The sequence below is a fragment of the Rousettus aegyptiacus genome, unplaced genomic scaffold (assembly GCF_014176215.1).
Source record: "Rousettus aegyptiacus isolate mRouAeg1 unplaced genomic scaffold, mRouAeg1.p scaffold_m13_p_1, whole genome shotgun sequence".
NCBI lineage: Eukaryota > Metazoa > Chordata > Mammalia > Chiroptera > Pteropodidae > Rousettus > Rousettus aegyptiacus.
In genome coordinates, this window is record NW_023416284.1 from 135259666 (window position 1) to 135287321 (window position 27656).

The window sequence follows — 27656 nt, forward strand, 5'->3', positions numbered from 1 at the left end:
ACTCTGAGCTTCAAGTTCTGGTTATACATAGAAAGGAGAGGTGATCTTAACTGCTATATTTGCCATCTGTTAAAAACCATGTTGGGATACTGTGAAATTTGGTAAGCAAAAAAAAGAGGACATTAAACTAAAAGATTTTAGCTGTATAAATTTTTATAGCATCTAATCGAGATTGATTTTATAATTTATGGCCAGGTTTGCTCACAGGAAATAATATAGTAATAGTTATCTCAAACATAATGACACAAATGTTATTTTCTTCAATTTCAAGAGAAAAACACAGATCCTTCTTCATGTAAGAAAATAAAAGTGTCATGCATTATTGAGCAATTGTGATTTTATATATTTCTGGGCCATTAGAGTTTTTAAGAAAGATTTGTTTAAGTAAATTGAAAATATTTAAATGGAGATAGTATTTTATTATTCCTACATAAAATTCTCTCATAGAGGATGAACACAAGATGATATTTAATTTGATTCATTAATCTGTGCCTCTCGAAAACATATTGTCCTATTAACAACAATATTGTATTATGTGAACAAGTCTAAACTCACTTCAAAAGTCATTGAAAGGCAGCATGCATGTACACTAGATTTATTGAGACATCAAAATTTCATTTCATGAATTCCAAATGTTCAATTATAGCTTAGGGCGTTTTTATGGGTCTTCTAATTTGATTCTGTGCATGTTGGAAAATTGGAAAATTAGCAGCATATTGTCAGTACATAAGTTTTTAGGAAATAGTCAATGTTGAAAACTTAAAAATAATCAATGTAGCTGCATAATGAAGAATTAAGGTGTATTACCAAGCAGATTTTCTCTGACATGTACACTTTCAAATACACTTTAAAATAAATGAATTTGAGCATGAACTCCTACATGTTCTTTAATCCTGACAGATCATAAGAGGACACCTAATGTAAATGCCCCCCAAAATACAGAAAATATGTAGACTTCATCATCAATTTCACTAATAGCTATTGTGTGTAATTTATGATGATTCAAACATATGAGAGCCAAGAAGTAATTTGTTTCATATATCAGTTTGTGATTTCATGTCGACCCAATGTACCAGCAGCCAACACAAACATAAAAAATCACCAACTATAGTTTAAAAAAAAGTTCAATAATTAACAACGTAGAATGTAACTGCAGTACACCTTTCTACAGATACATATACACCCACCTCACAAACATACATATACAATATAAGACACAAGTTGCATTTTCCTAAGACCTAGTAAATTAAAAGTGGTGAATACATGTTTTACCTGAAAAAGAAAGAAAGAAAGAAAGAGAAGAAAGGTCACACTAAGACTTTTTTTATATATATATAAGGGGTTAGCAGAGATCTAGTAACTGTCAAGACTGATTTATCAGATGGACACAGTAGCCAGAATAGCCCAGGACCTAATCCAGATATGAAAGCTCTGAGTAACCAAGATTAGCAGTGTATAAAACCTAAAACTGGAAGAGAGTTGATTTATTATCATCTCTGACACATTTGGCATAAACATTTACACCACTGTCTTCAATTAAATTCCCTCATTATTTTTCACTGGTCTTCCCTTTCTTGTCCTTTTTCAGCATAGATCTAAACAGCAAAAAAAAAAAAAAAAAAAAAAAATGGCTTTTTAAAATTCCAATAAATTCATATACTTGGCTGCTCAAAATTTTCCAGTGGCTTCTTATGCTATTAAGAATATAAATCCAGACTTCATCAAGACCTCCAAGTCCCTTTACCTTCTGGACTTGCTTATCTCTTCGAACCTTATATGCTACTTTGTTGTTCCTTAATCTTCTCCAGCTGCAAAGTCTTCCCATTATTAGATGTAACACACTGAAAGGCTGTGCTTTACATAGTTTTATATAAACTTTGTTTATAATTTTACTGTTGTATCCCCAGCTGCTCAAGCAGGACTTTACTCTCAGTAAATATATAGCGTGGATTTCTATAAATTTCAGTTTCACTTTTTGATATACAGCCCAGCTACTTTGGATAGAACTGAATTGAATTTATTAAACACATACTATCTCTAAAGCACACAGTTATGTGCTATGGAGAAATATAGAGGTTGACAATGTGTTCAAAAAGCTTACAATCTATTAGGGGATCCTGATATATATAAAACAATCTAATAAAGTTTAAATAAATGCTACAAAACAGAATATGCAATAGAAATAATTGAGGCACACAGCTCCTTCAGAATCAATTGGATTTCAACAGGGAAAGTGAGAGAAATTTCATAATAGAGATAGGAGATAAGCAAAACAAACAAGGACAGTACATAGCCTAGGTATAGATTATTGCAATTTAAAATTAAAAGAAGTTAAGAGATCTATTTACATTGTCTCATTTTCCAGATGAATAAATTGAAGTATATATAAGCTAAATGACCTTTCAAAGATGGTACATCTAATCAATGGCAGTGCAAGAACAAGTTTCAATCCACACTTCTATAGATCCCATATCCACCTTAATTTGCACTACCAGGCCCTCTAATTATAGAAACTCACACATCATTTAAGATCTGCTTTTTCAACTGTTCTCTTCCTGGTAATGTCGGCTTAATGCTCATTTTTCATTCAGTCTGTCCTTTGGTTACTGAATTATACTGTATGTTTGATATTCAATGGTCCTGCTTATTTATCTCACATATTTATGTCATCTTATCATAAAAATTCATAACATTTATTATAAACAATTGCCTTCTTTATTCTTTCATTGTTTCATGTGATTTAAAAAATGCAATAAGGTCTTATATGGGTTTTTTCTATTTGAATTTTGAATTTGTGTGTGCACATGCATGTGTGTATGGATGGGTGGTGATTCATCTAGACTGATGATGAATAAAACTTAGCTATCTTTGCACTGTGATCTCTACTTTCAGAAACATATAAACTGAATTATATTTTACCACAAGGATATTTTATATAACATGGATGTAATAATTTGGTCTTAAGATGTCTATGCAAAAAAGTCCATCACTATGTTTGGATGATAGTGCTGGTAAATGCTGTCTTAAGCAAAATAATAAATTTGATAATGATTCACCACATATGAAATTATTTCCTTTGATTCTATTACTACATTTAGGTCAATGTACATTACCATCTCAGCATTTTTAAAACCAACCATCATTTTCAAGGACTCTGACAAATTATGTTGTGTTTTTAACTTTGTAATTTCCTATTTGGCAAAAAAAAAAAATCACTTTGCCTCAAATGATTGCTTGTTTCTTTGGAAAATATATATGTTCTTTTTGCACTTAACAACTTATGTAGAACTCTATCACTATGAAAGCATTTATTTCATAAATCTGAACACTTTGATCAAAACCATTTGCAAATTCAAAAATAGAGTCCTGTTTAAGATGAATTGGCAAATTATTCCCAAACCTAAATCTTAATAACAATATACACAAATTCATTTCTTAGAGCACAGCATCTTCAATCCAATCATGAATTCAGAGCAGCCTACCTATGCTATTTTGTGGGTGTGAGTGGTTTTTCTATACCCCAGAATTATTGTGCAGAGAGAAGATGTGACTTGCAAAATTTAAAAGAAAAAGTAGCAGCATTTTTTATTATGTAGCAACCAAGTAGTTTCAAGCAGAGAGCTGTCTTTATAAAATCACTCTATGGATTCTATCATATGATAATGAATAACGTCCGTCAATGGAATTATGTAACACATGAGCTTCTTTTCAAAGTACAACAATGAAGTTTTGATTATGTAGAAATAAAACAAAACAGAAAAATTTTTAAAATAATGTACCTAAAATGTTTTACAAAAAAATTAAAGATATTATGTATGAATATAGACATATATAGACACAGATATATGAATATTTAGAGATATATTAAGAATAAATTTAAGTTGTTTATCACAGATACTCAAATAAGTACTTAATAAAGATTACATATGCATAATATGCTTTATTCAAATTTTGGTTTAACTTATCTTTTAAGAAAATCTAAACTAAGAAAATCATGTAGACTTAGAAGTAGAAAGTACTTTATATAACTGTTCAACTTTTAATTGAACAATTGAGGACTGAATCTTCATCAAAACTATGGAATGGCTTGAGACTAGAATTCCAGTTAACTTTCCTCTTACTAACTGCATAACTCTATAAAATCTCTTGATTTCCTGAGATTCGGTTTATCTGCAAATTTTACCTAAGACCTCAATGGAAGCAAAGCCAACTGTAGCTGCCATAAATAAATTTTAAGAAATATTGCAGAATCAATGGGAGACTTAAAGCCCAGCTAAGTTTAAGGGGAAAATGAAAAGAAGCCAAAAGGAAGAACAGACTCCTACTTAGCAACAGTCAAATTAGTTTTTTGACTTAGGACACATCTTCAGGCAATATGTCACAATTCTATCTTATTTGATTTCACCTTATCTAAACTACTTCATATACAATCTATGAATTTATTCTTACTAAGTAACTGTAAACCCTATTCTGGGTCTAATTACTTAATCTTCTATAGTTAATGTAAACACTGCTAATGAAAATGTAGTTTGTTGTTGTTTGTTTTAAGCACATGTTGATACATGGAATAATTGGGTTAGCTTTCCTAAATACCTTCATGCTTGATGTAAGCTAAAGTTTTATAGTGAGGAAAAGTATTAAAATCATTAGACTGAAACCATAGTGCTTTAGCTTTTAGACATGCAAATGAGAAAGTAAAGAGTCAGGACTAATTCTGAAATAGCTAAAATGCAGAGTTCTATGATTTAAGTTATGCCAGGAAGGAGCCATTGCTTAAAAGTTTCTCTCACTAGTACCTACCATGTCTTGATATTCTTATTAAAATTTTAGAAAATGTTATTTGAGATGCTCTGCATCTCTTTAATAGTAAGATTGAACATTAAACTATTTTATAACCTCTGCATTTTCTTATTTTAAAATTATCTCATCATTTACCTACTGATAATTAGCATATTTAAGAGTGGCTTAGTAAACAATATTAAACAAAAAAGTTATGGCAGAAAGGGTACTGCTTAAACTTCTGAAATAGTTTGTTTTCATAGGATCATTAAGTCTCTTAAAGATCAGTTGTAACATAACAGAGAACTTAGTCATTGCTGGTTTTGCAAAGTATTCATATTATTTTATTATTTAGATTTGAATCAAAAAGTCTAGGATTTAACAATGTTGGGTGGAGAAACAAGCAGAAATAAAGAGAGGCTGATATTTTGCTAACCACGGTGCATGTGCAACCACTAGAAATGAATTAGATCATTTTATTTATCAAGATGAGTAATAGAAGAAAATTAACTGGTCACTAAGGGGAAACTTTAGCTTTAATCAAATTTTTTGACATTAATAAACTGCAGTGAATTCTTATGAAAAGTCTTTTAATTTATTCAGTATAATAAATTAAGATAGATGCCATGTTTATATGGCTCTGTATTACATTTCCTAGGACATATGTCATCATGTTATAATTGTCTTGAGTGCCAGTTAGGTGTTGAAGGTCAACGAGATGGCTCATGGTTGGGTTCTGACTTTGAGAAACGAAGTGCATAAGGTGTTTCCCTTTCCCAATTGGAAGAGGAAAATACAAATCAGCAAACTAGTCTTTTAATTGTGACAATTTTGAAAGTGTTAGTGTAGTCAAAAGTAATCTGTAACCCTGCTAGGTTTTACTCAGATGGTAAAGTTTCATTCAAGTGTCTACTGCTATTCAATGAAAATATGACCATCTGCTTTTAGATACCATACACATTAATTCATTCATTCACCTAAAATGTATTTTGAACCACTACCCTCTGCTATGCACTGTACTATACGCAGGGGAGCCTTAAACGAATCAGACAAGCTGTCTCCTCTTAGAGTTTTTAGGACCATGGAAAAGCCAATATTAAACAATTATAATAAAATTGTGAATGTGGTGGGAAAAGAAATACAGGGACCTATGGTAGCATGGACTAAGTGTTCTTACTGAGCTTAAAAGTTTAGGAGAGGCTTCCTGAAATCAATGAAATGCTAATATATATATATATATAAAAACTAATTACAAGAGGAAATAAATATTGAGAAATCTTCGAGTTAGTTTGCTCTTTGTTTTACCAATAAAAGTGGATATACCATTTTAACTTTATCTGATTAAAAAATTCAGTCAAAATCAAAACTGATCAAATTTTTCCTATGAGTTAAAGATTTAATTTTAATCAAAATTAATTTAAAGAGTTGAATTACAAAACTGGTGGATTTCAGATTCACACAGCAGTTTTGACAAAGGCAAGAGAGAAACATTGAACAAGTTTTCTATGTTTTCCTAAGTTTTATTTTTAATAATTAACTACAAATTAACTTGGAAACTATAACTATTAAAATGAAGCATGAGCCTATTCTTGACTGCCTATACTGACTTTACTGCCATTCACATATCATGGGATATTAAAATTGATGCTTTACCAGAGTGTCAAATGTAATGTGTGCTACATATCTAAGTGAAGTGTCAGATAAAATCATTTATTTGAAAGAATGTAGTTAAAACAGGTTGAGAATTAACTTGATCATTCCTGATCCCTTCTTCTAGGAAGTACTGATTTGAGATCTAATATATTAAATGTACTAGAAATTTTTTTTAAAAGAATGATTTGTCAGTAGGCTTTTTAGAGAAAAACCTGCTGCCCTCTATAATTCTCATCATCACCCTCTCTTACATCATGGAAAAGTACAGGAGAAGAAATTTTCTTTCATAATAATTACAGAGAAGAAATTTTAAGACTTCTACAGAAAGCTTAGAGTATATCTCTGCAGTTTGGAAATGATAGTAAGCGGGTCAAAGAGATTTATTGGAGAGCTGCTTGGGCAGTGTAGCAACAGAAGGCTGTGACTGCCTTTCAGTGGTAGGTCCAAACATCCATGAAAGCTTCTTTGGGATAGATATAAACTACATGGGAAGGATAATGAGCCTAGAACTTTTTTAAGTCTTACCCAAGAAAAACTTCCGGAAAGTATGTCAAGACTCTAAACTATGAGGAGTGAACTACCTGGAAAAAACAAAACAACAAACAAACAAAAATGGAAACTAAAGAGGAGGCTATCAGCTGGAGGTAAAATATGGGCTATGTTCTGAAAATTTCAACTGGAGAGTACCATGGAGAAAATGTGTTCACTACTAAGGACAGATCTCACGATACTACATCCATTTAATCATCAGCCAGACACATACAGCAAGAAATCATCTTATACCAATAACCATTCATGTGAGAAATTTCACTGACCTGTTCCCTTAACACCACATCCCTACTCTCTAGCTGTGAATGAGTTAGTATGGTTATTAGAGAGGGAAGAGGGGAATGATAATAGAATGACCGTACGTACCATACCCACAGCAAATTGACAGCTTACTATGGGCCCAGGATGGAGGATGGGAGAGGAATTGTTAAGTCAGGTATCTAGTTTACCACTGTTAGTAAATTTACTGTTTCCCAACATTTCTCTGTTCTTTTTTTGCCCTTGTCTTATCTTCCACCCCATCGTGGGAGGAGTGTAATTACTCACCTCACTGATGTTAAATTTGGTCATGTGAGTTTCTGTGGCCAATGGAATGTTAGATATAAGAAGAGTGGAGGCTTTAAATAAGATTCTTGCAGGATTTGTACTGACCTCTTCCACTTCCACTATTTACCATGAGAAGAAAATATTTTGGGTAGTAGCTGGTTGGTGAGAAGGACCTGAAATAAACTGAAGGCCTGTACCCAACTTAGATCAGCTGAGCTTAGGAGAGTTCAGCTACAATTCTAAGGGAGAGAAAGAAAGATTTTTTCTGCTAGCCACTAACATTTTGGAGATATTTCTAATGCAGAAAAACAATCTATTGCAAGTATTATGATTAGTGTAGAAGATAGGCCATTTAATTTCTTAATTGAGATTCAGTTAATAATTTAATATGACTAGAGAATATTTAACTATCTAAAGTGAGATTAAAACCTTTGAGGCCAAAGACAGATTATTTAAGGGCAAGAGAAAAATTTTTCCAGTGGCTGTTAAAAGGACAATGGGAAACAAAGAATCAAGTTGCATATTGTTGAGTACCATAAATTGCATTTGCCTATTTTTTCTAGTTTTTAAACAGTTCTTCAGAATTAGCCTTTTTTCCATTTAAAAACAAACATCGATAGTACATGCAAGACTTATTACCAATATGATTCTTATTACCAATTTCCCACATAAATCTATAATGACCACATAAATATGATCAGAATATGTATATTTTTAAATTCTACAATGTCTAGAACCAACTCTCTCAACAAGACACAACCTGAAATAGTTTCGTTGTGTGTGGAAAATGATTTTACAACTTTACTGTTTTCTAATGCTAAGAATGAAATAATTGAAACACCTTTCTAATTCATAATTCAGTTGAACTTGGCACATTTGTTTCAGGCCCTTATATTTTACTTACTATAAAAAATTTATGAAGGTCATGGTCTAAGAATGAACAAACACCAGGATGTTCTTTAGGTATGTAGTAGTAAAGCTAAACATTTTTATTGTAGACATTAGCTGCTGGTGTTATGCTGGTATACCATGCTAAAGTGATACATCTGCTCATATTATCTACCCAGCTGCGACCTCCCCTTTAAATAACAGAGCCAAATATTTCTATAAATAGTTCTCATCACATCAGCCTGAGCCCAGGCCCATTTCATACCAATAATAAGGTGATGTTAATCTTTTGATTTCTTTTCCTCTCTAGCAGATTACATCCTATTTTAAATCAAACACAAACAAAATCTTACAGGAAACATAATTAGAAGTGAAATTGCTCTAAAGCACCTTTGTCTCTGGAGGAATCTTTTCACCCTCCGTGATGTGCCAGGATGTATCTAATCTAATGATCAGCTGCCACAAAGTAATTGAATATCCCAGAGTCTGAACTGCTGGAGAGCCTCTGCATTTTACTTCTCTTATTTTTACCTCTAAATAAGTAAAAGGGTAAAGTGGACCAGCATGACAATAAATTGCTGCATTTGATGAGAAGTTGCTTATATTTGTAGTATTTATTCTCAAGGTTAATATGTTGTGGTTTTTTAGCATACACTTGAGGTATACTTGAAAACAGTTATTCATCAAATTGAATACATGGAGTTTTAAAAGTAATTTTAAAGTAGCTATGAATTTGAATTCTACGCCTTCAAAAAGTGTTAGCATCCTTCTTGATTATGAAATACATGTCTTTTAAAACATCTATTATCATCAATAAATAATGAAAATACTAAGACTCTTCTCTTGTGGGAAACAAATTGGAAAAAAATCCCAAGGCAAATTAATTAAGGAGTTTCAACAAACTATTTTTTGATGAAATGGATGCTTTTTTATGCTATATGTTAACTATCAAAAAAGAGTACTTTTGTACTCCCTCTACATAAAAAAATAACTACAGTATAAGAAATTAAAATTGGTTAAGGTCACTTATTCTGAGCATAGCAGATGTCCTCACTACAACTGAGATTTCAAAAGGCTATAAAAATTAAAAAGTGCTTGAAAACAGATCTTCTTATGACCTCAATTCTCCTTTACCTCATCTATACCTTTAGGGAAGATTGATAGCTCATATATAATATTCTATTTCCTGATAATTAGCAGAGCTACAGTCTAAAATTCCCTCAAGAGAGTAACAATCCCATATCCAAAGACATCTTGGGAGAAATATGGTAGCAATGTAAGCTTTCTTATCTCTAAGAGCATTCAATGGCTAAATGAGAAAATCTGTGATTTAAAATAGCCAGTTTCCAGCACAAAAACTTGCTGATGATAGTAAAGCTCTCTAATTAAGTTATATTATGGTCTTGGCACAACATGTAAGAAAAGCCATTCCTAAGAAGGAAGCCTTAATATGATTCTCCGCAATGTTAAATTTCAGATAATAACCAGGTAGTTTGGAATTTATTTATAGAATTGATATGAAGTAAATTAGAACCATCATGAGTGTTAAAATTCTGCTAGTATCAAATTCTACCCAGCCCATCTCTTTAACCATGAAGCTGAGGGAAAAAATATACAGAATTATTGTCGGCAAGGTCATTAGCCGTCAATGTGGCCAGTCCTCATGGGTGTGTGCATCTACACAAAAGTAAAAACCTGTTACCCACTTGCCAAACAGGTTCTCAGTGGTAATGCTTTTCTCTCTCACACTCCCAGTGCTATTTTGGGTGTCCTTTATTTCCTGCATTATTCTTCCAGGCCATTTTTCTACTTCCTTCCCTAAAATCATTCATCTTCAAATTATAGGAAATTGAATAATTATAGTCATTGGGCATATAGGCAACTCCTTTAAAAATTTAAGTTACTCTTTATAGTCATTTCTTCCAACACCATTTCTACTATATTTCTTAGTAATTTCATTATGTCCGCGTGTGTGTGTGTGTGTGTGATCCTTCTATTACATATTCTCTCAGGTCCTCTTCACTTCTCTTACTCCGATCTTTTCTTTCACCCTATATCAGCCTCTTGCTTACTTCTCTTGCTCATTCCCTGGATCTTATAAACAAACACAAACCATTCATATTCTCATTTTATATATCCTATCTTCAGTTCACTCCATTTATTATTGCTACTCCAAGTCCTTCACAACCACTATAACCTACAATCTATTGATATGACTACCATATTATCATACCTCACCATACTTAAATCACTATCTCCTACACAAGTTTTGATTCCATGTCCCATCAATAAAATTATTCCCTTACATATACTTTCAACTATATTGTCATTTTTTAATATTTTTCATTTACTTTGGCAAAATCCCAACTCTGCTTAAATCCAACTGTTTGCCTCCTATGATCCTACACACATAAAATTAAATATGGCCAGAAAATAACACAACCATGCTGATTGTTTGCCTTTAAATACCTTTCTATTAACTTCAAATATGTAATCTTTAGAGTTGCCTGGCATACTATATTTTCCTTATCTGTTCACTTTCCCTACTCATACTTAGTGACTCTGCTACCATTTTAATGAGAAAAATTTATAATAGAATATAACTTCCAACATCACCTACCTATATATACTCTTATCTTCTCTCCTTTTATTATAGATAAAATATTCATATCTCTAGCAAAAATCATGTGAATTCTCACCCCCTCTTGCATATTTAAAAACATGGCCCTTATCATTCTTTGACTTTTTAGCATTTTCTTGTACTGGAACCATACCCCACGCCATAACCATTTCTCACTAACATTATAGTAGCCTCTAAATTTGTCCCTCTTCTCCCACCATAGTTTTTTTTTTTTTATCATTTCCCAAGTCATGTTACTCTTTTTCTTTAAACCATTCGATAGCTTACAAGAATAACCAAATCCTTATGATGACCTACAAGGCTCTACTTGATTTGTCTTTCATTTCTTCTGACTAAACCTCTTCATTATTTCCTCCAAGCTTATTAGCCTCCTTTACTATTCCTTGTACACTCTGAGCAAGTTTTAACCTATGGATTTTGCACTTTGGTTCTTTGCCCAGTTTACAACTCCTTTATGAGACTTTTCTATTTACTATTCATTGCTTTGCTTTTCTCCATAGCATTTATAAATATCTAATATTTTATATTATGCTTGTTTATTTTATCATCTATCTCCATCCACTTGTTATAAACACTGGTGGATTTTGTCTATTCTTTTTCATCAATAAATTATCTTAATTATATGCCTGACACATAGTAGGTATTCGATAAATAAATGTTGAATCAATGACTAAATAACTTTAACTGATAATTTAGGTCGATCAAAATCCCAGTTACCCAATGATAAGAAAATTATAACATACTTTCATGCAGTATATTTCTATGGTTTCTAATAGAAAGCATAAAAATTCCTCTTGAAAACTACTTTTCTCTTAGATTTTTATCTGGAATAGAATCCCAAGCCAGATTTATAATCGGATTGTAATAGTAATTTCAGTAGTCCTGTCATGAGCTATTTTAGAAGAATTTCCCTATAATAATTCTAATCAAGTCTCCATTTTATTGAAAGTGAGAACTTGGTCCCTACATTTACTCTATCAACACTTCTATCTTTAAATTTGACTGTAAGTTACCTGGGACAAGAGAGAGGGGAAACTTTAGGATTAAGATGGAGTGATATTCTACTAAAAGTATAAATAACATTTTGATTTATAAGAAATGTACATAAATTCCATTATATCTCCATTTGAGAAAGACCATTTTTCTAATAAATTTTTGCATATTATGTAGAGACCAAAAGTGATTTTGTTCATTTGATTTATAGACAATTAATAGCCAGATTATCCTATTTTTTAATTCAAGAATGGAACATCTCTTATTTCATTGGACAATTCAATATTCCCAAGAGCCGGCCTCTTCTAACTCAGATGCCTTCCTTCTTTCATACTTCAAATAATTCTTACTTTTATCAGGATATTTCCATCTTCTACTCAGATTAACACCATAACCTGGATCATATTCTTTACATGGTTCATGAATAAAAGCATAGTTATCTGCAAATGACATACATTTATATGCTAAAATAATTTAGTGTAGGGTCACAGAGTCATTCTTCTGTCACTGCAAAGGGTTTTATATGCAAGGTTAGCATGCAGGTACATCTTTTTGAAGTGTCAAATAAAGAATAAACACGATGATAATTTATATTTTATACTAACATGCTGTCATGTTCTGAGCCAGAGAAAACAATCAGATTGGAATTTTAGGAAAATAAACGTGGGGTGATTTCAATAAATTAAGGCTTCTAGCTTATCCTCTCTTACTCTGACCGAAATACCAAAGGGAAAACAAAAAGAATCAAAACCCATTACAGCTATCCTCCACTTTTTGAAAGTTTGCATTATGCCACTTGGCATTCATGAGAGACCTACATTAGTACCTATTTTTGCTAACCAAAAGAAATCCAAAGAAGATTTTTGTTTTAACAGGAAAGTCAGAAAGTGAAAATAGCATTTACTGTTTGTTTTGTAGCAAGTCGTGATAGAGGCAGAGTGCTCTGGGAGCAGAGTGGCACAACCAAGCTCACTCTACTTTATACAGGCTGTGTATTTATTGTATAATTCCTGCTTTTACTTATTCTAGGTTTTGTGTGTTGTCTCGTGTGATTTGGTAAGTTATTTTTGGAGCCTGAGAACACTCAACATTTTTTTCATATATGAATGTTAATGGCTTTTTTGCTTTATGCCATTTCAGCTTATGACAATTTTCATAGGAACACTCTACTTTGGGATGGTGGGGGAAATGTATTCTTTATTTGGAGGTAGATGTGATGGATTAGAGCCCAAGAGCCCAATTAACATACTCCTGTAGTGGTTTCCTGTATTGCAGGGGTTGGAATTCTGCATTTTCTAGAATTTTCTTGTAACTACATCTCTAGATATAATTTTGATTCTGTTCATCAGATATTCTCTTGACATTTGCTTGGTAACTGTGATGTTGAGGCTATTTTTGCTCTTTAATTAGTTTCTGTTCACAAAGACCATAATAGGAGTGTCTAGTTTTCTGTGGCAACACTGGCAAAGATATCAATGTGTGATCACTTGATCTATGAGTATTAAGAAGAATTGTATAGGGCATTCATTTTCTTAGTGACTTTTTCCAGGTGTTTCTGGAAGCTGCAGCTGTAACAGTGGTTTCCTAATCATGGGGACTTTCTGAGAATGGCTTTTTTATTTTAAGTTTTCTGATTGTGGGTGGCTTTCTTAATTTGGTAATATGTCATGGCATGGATTTAGATATGGCATTTATAGTGGAAAATTACTAATTTTCTTAATCACATAAGAAGCATTAACTCCTGTTGTAACTCTGTTCTTCAAAGAAGTCATTTTGAATGCTAAGCCTAAAATACATTTCTTCAGCTTTAACAATAACTTCTCTTTTTTTAGGCAAAGCAACCCTTGGTTGACCTTACAGATTGCAAAGACCTTGTCAGCTTATAATCCCTTATTTTTTGTTTTTTATGCCTACAGTGCTTGGTCTTCCTATGCTGTCTCCCATCCAAGTACTAAGCAAGCCTGACCCTGCCTAGCTTCTGAGATCAGACAGGACTGGGCTTGTTCAGGGTGGCATGGCCATAGAACAATAACTTTTTAAGTTATTTAATGCTCTGAAATAAAATTTTTGTGCTTAAAACATCTAAAATGTCCTCATTCATCCAAAAATACATAAGAAATTTTACAAATCAACAACCAAAATCTGTCTGATTAAAAAACAGCAAAGGACAAAGACAATTTGGCAAAGAAGGCCAACAAGAATATAAAAGATGCTCGACATCACTAATCATAAGAGAAATGCAAATCAAAACTACAAAGAAATAGTATCTAAAATCATTTGGATGACCACTATCAAAAAAGTAGGAAATGAATGTTGACAAAGATTTGGGGAATTTGGAACCTGTGCATTGATGATGAGAAGGTAAAATAGTACAGTCATTATGGAAAACAACAGTACAGAGGCACCTGAAAATGTTAAAAATAGAATTACCATATAATTAAGCAATCTCATTTCTGGGTATATATATCAGAAAGAATTCTAATTGGGATCTCAAAGAGCTATTTGCACACTTGTGTTCATTACAGTATCATTTACAATAATCAACAGGTAAAGGCAACCCAAATATCCATCAACAAATGAATGGATAAATAAAATTTGTATATACATACATAATGAAATTTTATGTTTCGTTAAAGTAAAATAAAATCCTGTCACATGCTACAACATGGATGAAACTCAAAATCATTATTTAAGAAAAATAAGCCAGTCACATAAAAAATACTGTGTGATTTTACTATTATAAAGTATCTAAAATCAAAATTATAAAAACAGAAAGTGAAAAGGTAATTGCCAAGGGCTGAGGAGGGAGGAGGAAGAAAGTGTTTAGTGGGTAGAAAGTTTTAGTTTTCCAAATGAAAAAGTCTAGAGAGTTGTTGTTCAACAATGTAAACATATGTAACACTACTGAACTGTAACACTTAAAAATGATTAAAGTGGTAAATTAAATGTTATGGGTTTTTTTTACAACAATTAAAAGTTCACATTCTCTGAAACTGAACCTTGATTATTTTACAACTGTTGAAAGTCAAACCAAATAAGACATAATATCAAGCAAATACCATAACTTAAGAAAAGTCTACTATATAAAAGGAAATGGATTTTATAAAGTTACCAATAATTGAATCACAGCTCCATTTTTCAAGAAAGTTTCATTTTTGAGTTAAATAAATGTGGGACATTATAAGTTCCCTTTATCAAAGTTTAGAATGGGCCGGGATGTGAGATAAAGTGGGCTCAATTATTTGGAAAAACCATTTGGCATCTCTAATCAGCAGCATTCTAGTGAATTTGGAAAAACTTACCAGTGGCTACGTCAAGGTCTTGAGGTTTGAGACTTTTCCTCTGCATAGATTTCTAAATGTTCCAATGTGGGAACATTTTGTAGAATTGGAGAAAAACTGCACCTACATTTGGAAAAATGAAAGTTGATATAAAAGTTAACCATAAGAAAGATGAAGATAACTTTAATCTACTGTTATTATATAAAGCCAATATCAATTAGATATTCAGCATGTATACAGAAAACCCAGCAAAACTCAGTCTCTGACACAATTTTTCACTGTGCGTTTTGTTCAATTAGAATAAAAGAAATTGCCTATATTATAATAATTCTGTTCCTAAATGGGAAATGTGTATTCTGCCAATTTTCAGTCAGATGTCACATGAATGATATTGGGCACAGCAATCAATCATTTTCTTGGAAGAGAAAGCAGGCTAAACAGAAATTTATTTAAAAAGCACATTTCCTGGAGTGCTTTTAACCTATTAAGATTTTTCTTTGTTCAGGTCCCTCTTCTTTCCCTTAATCCTGCTGAATACCTGGTGATAATCTACACCTACAATATTTCTTCCAGGTTGAATACTAAATAAAAAAAGAAAAAAAAAATAACAGCAGGGCTTAGTCAAACAGAGATTTAAACAATGTAGAAAAAAAAAATCTACCTTTTTTTAGGTAGAGAAGCAAGTAGGTACTACATACCTAGACTATATGATATAACCTATTTCTCCTAAGCTACAAATCTGTACAGCATGTTACTGTATGAATACTGAAAGCAATTATAACACAATGATATTTGAATATCTAAACATAGAAAAGGTACAGTAAAAATATATCTGTATAGGGCACTTACAGTGCCTGTCAGACTGGAAGTTGCTCAGGGTGAGTGAGTGAGTGAGTGGTAAGTGAATGTGAAGACCTAGGACATTACTGTACATTAATATAGACTTTATACACACTGTACACTTAGGCTACACTGAATTTATGAAACATGAAATTAAATCAATCCCAAGAGAAAATGACACAATCAAGAGTCACAGTAAATACAAGATGTGTGAGGCTACTGCTGGTATAACGTGACATTCTATTTTACAGCAAATCTTTATAAGTAGAAAGAATATCCTCTAAAATAATGAGCAAAATATAGTAAATACATAAAGCAGTGACATAATTGTCTATTATCAAGTATTATATAATTGCACATGATTTTAAGTGCTATACTTTTATATGACTGGCAGTGCAGTAAGTTTGTTTACACAAGCATTACCATGAGTAATGTATTGTGTTATGACAGACAGCTATGACCTCATTAGGTGATAGAAATTTTTCAGGTCCATCGTAATCTTATGGGCTCACCATATTTGTTGTCTGTGATTGACCAGAATATCGTTATGTGGCACATGACAGTACTGAGACATAATCATAGGACTACAGACAACTTCCTCTCCTATGCAACTTACCACTGCATTACTAAAGGCCAATTTATAATAGTTTCCTTTACCCAATACATCATGTGTGTGTACACACACACAGACAGCCATACACACACCGAAACAAGAACAGCAGACATACAAAAGGGCTAGAAATACAATTAGAAGAGAGAGCGCGCACATCAGAACCAGACTAAAATGACAGAAATGTTGGAATTATTGGACCAAGAATTTAAAACAACTGAGTAATATGCTAAAGGCCTTAATGGATACAGTAGATAGCATGGAAGAACAGATGGGCAATGTAAGATGAGAGGTGGAAGTTTGAAGAATAGCATTTTTATGAGGGGGATGTCAGAGATCAAAACACTGTACCAGAAATGAAAAATGCCTTTGATCAGCTTAATAGAGGGGATACAGCTGATGAAAGAATCTCTGAGCTTGGGTTTATTTAAATAGTGATCTGCAAAACTGGAAAGTAAAGAGCAAAAGACTGGAAAAAAATAAAACCGGAACAAAATATTCAAGAGCTATGGAACAACTCTAAAAGGTATAGTATATGGGAATGAGTGAATAAATAAATAGTGTAGGATATGGATAATAGCAACAACAGAAGGAAAAAAAGGGGATAGAAGTAGTATTTGGAACAATAGTGAGAATTATCCCAAATTTGGTCAGATACCAAACTACAGATCCAGAAAACAAAGAGAACACCAAGCAAGGTAAACTCCAAAAAAAACCAAAAATGAACAAAAACAAAACCCCAGCACTTCACCTTGACACGTCATTTTCAAATTACAGAAAATAAAAGAAAAAAAAATCCTGAAAGAAGCCAGAGGAGGAAAAAAAAATCATACAAACAAAAAGTAAGGGAATGTTACTGGTAAACTGACTGCCTTGCAAGAAGTGTTAAAAGTTCAGAATGAAGAAATTTACATAAGTCAGAAACTTGATCTACATAAAGGAAAAGTATCAGAAAAGGTATAAGATAAAATAAAAACTTTACCTTTAGATTAATCTAACAGAAAACAATTTGTCAAAAATAATAATATCAACAATGAATTTAAATATATATAGGTAAAGGTGCTTATATAGAAGCAAAATAACAGAAGTACCAAGGGATAAGTTAGAGAATTCAAATTATTTTATTATACTCATACTATCTTTGAAGGTGCTCTCACTATCCATGAAGTGGTATAATGCTATTTAAAAGTGGACTTGGATTAGTTGTAAATGTATATAGCAAACTCTAGGGCAGCCATTAAAAGATATTTTTTTTAAAAAAGTATAACTAATATAATGAGAGGAGAAAAAATGTATTCATATAAAATGCACAGTTAAAACCACGAAAGGCAGTAAAAGAGTAGAAGATAAAAGTAGAAATGAAGACCAAGGGCAACATACAGAAAATACTAACAAAGATGGTAGATATTAATCCAAGTATATCGGTAATCACTTTGAGTGTCAATAATCTAAATGCACCAAAAGACAGATTGTCAGAATGGATCAAAAAAATAACACCCAACTCTATGTTGCCTATACTTTAAATATAAGAGCACACAGATTATAGGCAGATGGATGTTTTTGCTTAGTTTGTTCATTTCTTTTGTTCCTTAGATTCTGCATATAAGTGAAATCATGTGGTATTTGTCTTCTTCTGTCTGACTTATTTCACTCAGCATAATACCCCTAGGTCCATCCATATCATTTCAAATGGTAAGATTTTATTTTATTTTTTTTTTTATGGCTAGGGGGAGAAGTTGGGTGAAAAAAGTGAAGGGAGGAGGAAGTAAAAATTAGTAGCTACAAAATAGTCACAGGGATGTAGAATACAGCATGGGAAATATAGTCAGTATTACTGTAATGGTTATGTATAGTACCAATTGGGTACTAGAATAATCAGGGGGATTACTTCATAAGTTATATAAATGTCTAACCATGCTACTATATATATGGAACTAAATTAAACTAAATTAAAATAGGTAAATGAATGGAAAAAAGACATACCATTCTAATACTGATCAAAAGGAAATGGGAGCTTTGTTAATTTTGGACAGAACACACTTCAGAGCAAAGAGAGTATCTGGGATAATGAAGGGCATTGCATACTAATAATAAAGGGATCAATTCTCTTAGAAGACATTATTCTAACTGTGTATGTGCCTAACAAAAGAATGTCAAATTATGTGAGGCAAAAACTGATAGAACTCCATGGAGAAATGCACGAAACTCCTATTATAGTTGGAGACTTCAACACTCTTTCAGAGATGGAGAGATGCGGCAGGCACAAAATCAGAAAGGACAGAAATGAACTCAACACCATCAATCTACTGGATCTAATGAACAGATTAAATATATTTTATAGAGAGTATTATTTACAAAACAAGCTTACAGTCGTGAAATTTATCTAAATTATTTGCCAAATGAGTGAGTAGTCTAGAAGAGCTCTCAAACAATTTCAAAGCCATGGAGGATTTATATTGAAAGCAATGAATCTATCAAACCTACTTTATCCTCATGTCAGTCAGAGCATGTTTTTCCTTAGTCCAAATCCCTATGGCTTTAAAAATGGAGAAATTATATATGATACTTTCTGAAGGTCATACTCAATTTAAGCTTCTTTCTCAGGAAATAATCTTTCTTTAGAAAATTATACACATGAACTCATGAATCTGTCAGAGTTTCTAACTTTTTTATACATTTTCCTACTAACTTTTCTGTCTGCTATCAACTTTAACTTTAGTAAATTTATATTCAGCAAAACTTTGCAATATCGAGGTGCATACCTTCCAATATTCAATGTAGAAGTAGGAACAAAGTTTGAACATACGATATTTTTTTCCATTAAAGCATTTTAAGACTAAGGTGCATTATACTCTTCATTCAATTTACTGACAACTTTTTAAAATCTAATGTAAAGTTGTACTATGCCTTCAATTTTCAATTTCATCGTTTAACTCAGGTATAAAGTCGATGAAGAGATTTTTTTTCCCTTGTGTTCCTTCTTGCCAGTTTCCTAATTTTAAGAGTTAGGCCCTGAATATCAGAAGGAATTTAAAAACATGTTAACTGGCACAAAGTGAAACATTTAACTTAATATTTGACATTTTTAGAAATTAAAAGAAAAGAAATAGAAGACTAGGTCTATTTATACTTCTGACATTAACCTCAAGACAACTGATCTGGAAAACTAGCATCTGGTCAAGAATGACAAGACCTACAATAGCTAAGGAGCAGTTGGAACATAGACTAAGAAATTTTAAAAACTGTTTTTTTCAATGTGCACACATGGGCTGCATGTTGAACTTGTAAACTTTATACCTGTACATAAACTCAGATATTTTCAAGTAGGTTGTGCTTAAAAGCATCTCTATCTAAATAAAGTCTAGATTTAAGTGAATCGATGGCAGGCTAGATATGGAGATTGGTTTACACAAAGAGAATCAGAATTCCACTTCACATATAGATTTTTATTAAAAATTATTCTCAATCTACTCTAAATTATCTATATTTTTGGAAAGGAAAGTAAATTTGGTTAGTGTTTCTAATGCCCAAAGCTCATGCTTGCAAAGACTAGCGGCTTCAGATTAAATTATCGGAGTTCAAGTGAAAATTTATTCATGCTTAAGTTTTGGTTAGAGAAAATAAATTCCTTCTTGGATAATACTGGAATCTGTCACTATTAGATATGATTTTGGGATGTCTCATTTATTAATAAATAGAATTCAGTTTAGATCTATCTACATGTGAATCTTCAAAAGCTCTATCAATTGCTAGTTTCTCTGATTTTCTTGCTTTAGTAAAAATGTTGTTTTCAGTGTCTTAACCATAAAAATATAGTCCATCTAAAAATGCATCAATATATATGGGCTGAACTGTTTTCCCCCAAAATCATACACTGAAGCTCTAATATACTAATTGTATTCGGAGATAGGGCCTTTAAGGAGGTAATTTAGGTTAAATGAGGTCATAAGGGTGCCACTCTAATCCTATCACAACTGTTATCCTTACAAGAGGAAGAGACAATAGAGCTCCCTCTCTCTCCAAATACTCACAGAAGAAAGGCTGTGTGAGGACAAAAAGAAAAGGCAGATATCTACAAGGCAAAAAGAGAGACCGCGCAAGGAATTAACCCTGAGAGCACTTTGATTCCAGACTTCTAGGTTCCAGAACTGTGAAAAAATAAATTTTTGTTATTCAAGCCAATCTGGGATTTTTGTTATGACAGCCCAAGCAGACTAATATAGTACAGATCTTTCTTTTTTAATTTTCCTATCCTCTATATGTCTTCTTCACTCAGATAGGGCCAATCGAATGCATCTAATCTCATGGTTCCTTATGAAATGAAAAGTTTTCACTAGTCTTCTGAATTTATCTTGTTTGTTAGTTTGTTTTCAGTTCAATTAAACAGGCATATATTGTGCTGAGAAAAAGATTTTGTACTGAATTTACAAGATAAGACATTGTTTCTACCTATCAGGGGTTTGTAATTCATTATGTTGGCTGCTGATCTGGAAAATCTCCATGTTAAAATCCAGCATATTGTTTAAAGGACATATAACTTCTAAGACACTCTGATATGATTGCAAACAATAACCATGTGACATTAAACAAGTAGTTGATATAAAAATGATTAAGTGGGCTAAAAATTACATTTTATTCACATTTGGTCCAATTTTGTTTTTAAATGACATGGTATGACATTCTTTAAAATAGTATAAGAATTTTTGTTTTATAAGTTTACTTTAACATATATAGTATTATTAAAATTTTATTTTTGCCAAATACATGTTCATAGTCAAAATGATCAGAGGAGGGAGTCTAAAGAAAAATAGTAGTTTCCTAATCCAAACCATTTTTCAACTCAAAAATGTTTCTTCTAATACATGGTTCTACATTTTAATATTCTTATGTTATCTCATTTATGAATTTTAAGTACTATTGTCTTCCTATTTTATAGTAAAAATTTAGCTTTTTAAAAACAACCTACTTACCTTTTAATTTTTTTAACATAGTTATATCACAATTTTTAATAATCATTTATAACTATATAAATATTGTTTATTTTTAAACCAATTAATATAATTTACCTTGTTCTAGTTGTTTTTATCTGGATTTAATAACTGACATTCATTTTGCTTGGTAACATCTTATATAGCTATAAAAGCAAAATAAAAAGCAAGATTGACATTGGTGTAATCCACAGACCTTATTTATATTCACGAATTTTCCATATACTCATTTGTGAGTGGGCACATGTATTGTGTGGTTCTATGAAATTTTATCTCATGTGTAGATTCATGTAACCACCACCACGATCAAGAGGCAGACCTGTTCTATCATCACAAAGATATGCCTCATGCTACCTCTATATAGTCAACCTTTCCTCTTTACTCCTATACCCTTAACCCCTGGAAACCACTAATCTGTTCTCAGTACCTGCAGCATTTCAAGAATGTTCAAATAAATTTTAAAAAGCTTTTGGTTATATTGTTATTTTTACGTTTTTTTTTTCTGTTGCTTTTCCATGGCACTGTTCTCTTATTTTGCATGTAGTTCTTATTCTTATCCAAAAATAAATGGGACTAGCTATAGATTTTGTTTAGAATTTTTTTTTTTTTTTTGCTACATTTATCTGTTTCTTCCAGTACTCCCTTTTTGTTTTCACTTTTAGTGATAAATTTGAGTGACTCCTTAAAAACTTAATTGAAAGCACTGTGTGAATGTATATGGCTTGTGGGTTGAATGTTAACCTTTTCTTTCTTGAGATCCCAAACATTAGTAGCTGGACTTTTTTTATTTTTTAAGTAAACTAACACCCATTAACAACATACACACAAATTAGGGCTATGTTTTAAAAGCTATTTACAACAGGACTCATTATCCATCTGTGAAATACCTTAAACATTAGAAATTTAGATTTGGTGATTTTTAATGGGGGCTTTAACTGTACCAGTCCAGTTTTGATGCTTTGATCCGTTAGAACAGCATCACAAATCCCAACATCACCTTTGCTAGCTGTGCACTCCTGAATTGAAAGATATTTACAAATCAAGTTCCCAGGCAGAATGCTGCCTTCAAATTACAAAAATGACTCTACCTTAGAGCCACAAACACAAGACACATCAATTTCTTTGGGTATCCTTTTACAAAGAATGCCCAGTTTCACATCCCAGATAATATCACCCTGGCCCAGGAGTGCACCAGAGAAGACATCATTCCTTGCAATGACTTCACCAGGGACACTAAAACTTCTGCTCTACTGTTACTCACAGGCTGCTTCATCTAAGGTGCTGACAAATTAGACATAAAATACTTATTTTCTTCTTTCGATATTAGAATTCTATTATAAACACATGTATATTTACTGTTTAACATGTGTTCCTGGTATAATCTTTGCTTTTGCCAACACATACACCCCTACACTCCCATGCCTTAAAGGAAGTCTGGTAGAGGTTACTACAATCCGTGCCATTCTAAAAATTAGTGGAGATTATTGCTTTCTTCAAGAGGCAACTACCTCATATTGGTCCACCCCCCTACACCCTGGGGAGAGGGCCATCCACTCCTTGGTGCCTTTTCCTAACCCCTTCAACTCTCCACCACAGCCTTCTGCCCAAGCCTCCAACCATAATTGCTACAACCACAGCATCCCTCCACTGGGGCACACAAATGCCACCAATCTTTGCATATACTTTACTAACCTATCAGTTCATACCCTTCAACAAACATACCTGCTGGACCTACCACCTTGATCTGAGAAATACACCAAAATATTATCCAAAATATAATGTGTTATCCAAAATACATAAGTTTTACACATATTACAATGCTATCAAAATATTATTAGAGACCCCAGAAATTTCAAATCTGTCTGCTTGGCTAATGTCATGCAAATAGGAAACTTAGTTACGAGCCAGTCTATAGGGACTCCTTACACTTCTACTTGTTCTCCTTATTTCCACAATAAAATGTTTTCTATACTGTTTAGGGCAACTTAAGTCCTACTCTTTGATGGTGTCCCCTAATACTCAAATAACTGAGCTAAATTTGTATCAGATATCAAGGAGTCAATTGTAGTATAGCTTTATAAATGTTGTCCTGACCCAGGTTTGAGGACCAGCCAGAGGCTGCTCAGTTCCCCTTCTTGATCAGCCAGTTAAGTCCACACCCCAACTCCTCCTGTATCTAGAGTTTAAACCCTTGGCTACTACACATCTACTTTAATCACCCCAGGTTCAGGTACCAGGCAACTGGAGATAGCCCCTATACTTCAGGGCCCCTGAAATTATTTAAACCAGCCAATCTTAAATCTGTGTACCCTGATTCACTCGTTCCTTTCCTTGAGAACCACAATAAAGGCTCTTAACAATACCCGTCTCTCCTTTTGCCTTGCAATTGACCCCAAGTGATTCTCACTAGGGCCCCCTGTTGCATAATGTGTTCTTTTCTTGGGATCCGAGATTATAACAAACTATCTTTTCGATGGCGATTGTCTTCTGGCCTTGCTATACCCAGATGATTTTTTAAAAGCCTAGAAAAACAGTATTTGGCTAAATCATATCATTTTCTGATACTTCATCAAAGTCTTCTATTCTAAAGGCCCCAGTTAAAAGGTTTCTAACAGCTCAATCTAGGACTTACATAACATCAATAATATTCTCTTTCTTCAGGCTATAAGCAGAAATATGATAATTCTTGCACAATATGCAGCAGTTTAAGAGAAATTACAAATTGCCGATAAGAGCAATCCTTAATTTTTTTTTTTTTTTTTTTGAAAGTCAATGAGTTAGAGCACAGCCATGGGATCAGAAAGCTAAAATTACCAAATTCCAGTGAGTACTGAAACAAATGCATTTTGTTTTGTTTTGTTTTTGATGTGGGGACACATATAAAGAAAATCCTTCTACTTCCCATTTTGAATTACCACCTAATCAAATGTTATGTACCAAGACTATCAGTTTCCATTAAAAAGAAAAAAAGAACATCTTTATACATGTGTTAAGGACATTCAGCTCTGATGTTTATAATTTTGCACATTTCGTATGCCTGTTGAGATTTATTTCTCCTTTGAGCTATTTCTCTTTTCATTTGAAGCTATGGGGTGGAGGGCAGCAGAGAAGAAGAGGGGTGGAGGTGTGGGAGTATTACCTTTAATGAAATTACTAATCTCTTACTAAAAATGATTATACTTTAGAATTACAACATAAATAGTAAATATAGATGGCAATCTTAATTTCAACATCCTATGAAATCCTGACACACACAGAAAGGTGAGACACTAAAATCAATTACCATTACATATTCTGAAACCATCAAGAAAGCTCTAGTGGTTCAGGAATAAATCAAAGCTTTGTGCAGCTCAGGAGGGATTAATATACTTTGAATTATTTTAATCTTTTAGGCTCAGGATAGTTGTTACACCAACTACATATTTTTCAGCTTTTTATGAATTCTTAAAATGATCCATGTAGTGTTAAAAGAGCAAAGCAAAACTGAATTAAAATCACCACCACTGATTATGTTTAAAGGTCAATGCTCCCCTCCACACACAATGATTTAATTTCTTGCATGATATGAGTTGCATTCACAACTGCCTGTGGTCCTGGAAAACTATGAAAAGTATAGGTAACTGCGGAGATGAAACCTTTCTTATTTTGTATAGTTTGGGACTCACTTTTATAAGTTTGAGTTAGTTTTAACCCATAGGCCTTAATTCAAGATAGATCCAAAGAGAAGATTTCAGTCCCTTCTTTTTTATTCCCATTGAGCTGATCCCCTCTATAACCCATTTTAGGTTGTCTTTTTTTTTTTTTTTTTTTCTTTCCATAGGGAGCTTTCAGCTTCCACTCCTTTAGACATATTGACTGGCATGTTCATTCAGATTCTCCTTTAGGAAATTTTCTAACTTATGTATTGCAATCCTCTTAGCTGTTGGACAGTGAAATTGTATCAGTAGAACAGACAGAGTCTTTACTCAGTATTTACCAGGCTCTTTCAAACTGCTCAGTTCTTTAATCTGTTACCAGCACATCCAGTCTTCCTAAGTATGGCCATCTCCTCCCTCAACCCCCTTCTTCTCCTGTAACTCTCATTTATTGCTTAACATGAAGTTCTTTTGCAGTTTCCTTCCACTGTTCTGATTCTATTACATCATTTTCTCCATTATCATATTCTTACCCACATAACCCACACTAGAAATGGAACATTCCAGGCTATGGTAGAGCTGGCTAATAGCACAGGGGTATATTTGTTGGGTATCACTAATATCAAACCTACATTATCACTGAGCACCAAACAAAATTCAAGTAATTATAACCATGAATATATAAAAATATACATGAATATATAATGAATATATAAAATATATACATGAATATATAAAAATATTTGAGAATAGGTACATATTTCTGTAGGGAAATTTTATAGCTTTCCTTAGGTTCTCAAAGTATTGCTTAAATCCATAAAGATTTAAGGACTACTGAATGTCCTTTCTACTAAGTAGGTAAAGAAAGTGATAGATGATTTACAAGAACTCTTTATATAAAGAATAAGGTCATGAAGATAGTAGAATCTTTCATGAGCAAATCTTTTTATTAATACATAAAATAGTTTTATCACCTGTCTTCACAGCAAAAGAATGGTGAAATTATATGATTACTTGAGGAATTTAAATAACCAGGATATCTAAAGGTAAATATTTTAGGTTTTCTGAAACAATCCAGGACTTCCATTACCATTAATGTCTGTTTAGGTCATTCAGACCAAACTACTCATGAGGACAAGTAGTAAATCTGGAGAAAAAGAAAAGCTTATGAGATAGTCAATAATTTCCTAGGAAGGATCTAGAAAAGGAAGCCCAGGAGTTTGAATGACTACGTGGAGCTTTTGCCCCACAGGGCTGGGAGAAAAGGCAGAGAATAAGAAAACTCAAAGGATTGTGCTCTAGGAACAAGGAATAACTACAAGTAGGTTCTCCTGTGACTATAGTTTAGGGCGCTATTAACTAATCCTTGACACTGAAATAACACCTCAGTTCCTCAGGAATTCCAGACTGCAAGTGCCCACAGACACCTGGCAGAAGCAAAGGAAAAACATCTCAGGTGGAAGGTAATTTATGTACTTCTTAGGGCCAGAAATAGAGTGACATGAGTTAGGTACTCATTTCAGGTACAAAATTTAAGGGAGGAGCCACAAAAATTAAAATTATAATAAATATTTTAATGTAATACTTAAGCAATTAAAATCAATGCAAAAAAGAGCCTTAGTGAACAAAATATTACATGTTTCTAAAACAGCAGGATCTGGCAAGCTTCTGGTTTCCAATTTGGTGGTAACAAACCTGTAAGTTACCACATTATCCCAATAACAAATAAAAAACTGAACAAACAGTAAAAGCAACAACTTTATCTATGCCCCATAAAAGAACTGAAGTCATAGGGCAAACCACTGCCCCTAAAATTGGAGAGACCAATAGAAAAATATAGAAAACACAACTTACCAGAGCAGAAACTCATAAGCTAAAACCTTCATGAAAACCAGTGTAAGGCAAGAAAACTTTAACTCCAATTGAAGTCTTGCTGGAGGCTCAGTGTGGAAAGTCTGAGAAACAAAATCTCCAGGATGACCAGGCATTGGAAGGGTCCCACATTTTGTGAGCTTTACCCCTCTGGAGCTTGCCCAGATTCTCACAGTGAACACTGGAGGAAAAACAAAAACAAAAAAACCTTGTGCTTTTCACAGGGGAAGGGGAAACAGCCATTTAAATATACCAGAGCATTCTGTTGTTCTTAATAAGGCTGCCCTCAGCAGAAATTAATTAGTATAACCAGCTGGGCGTTACCAACCTAAGTGGCCTGGGGGAGGAAAATATCCAACTACAGCTGGCTCTGAACTTTTA

General features: G+C 32.8%; 1 long non-coding RNA gene across 1 annotated transcript; it reads right to left on the minus strand.

The window, feature by feature from the left end:
* Nucleotides 1–1530: 1530 nt before the first annotated feature.
* Nucleotides 1531–27349, minus strand: LOC107505435. The gene is made up of 3 exons (XR_001595710.2): nt 27258–27349; nt 15352–15453; nt 1531–1595 (listed from the first exon to the last, which is right to left on the minus strand). It is a non-coding gene; the product is annotated as an uncharacterized LOC107505435 (long non-coding RNA).
* Between the last annotated feature and the right edge of the window lie 307 nt (nt 27350–27656).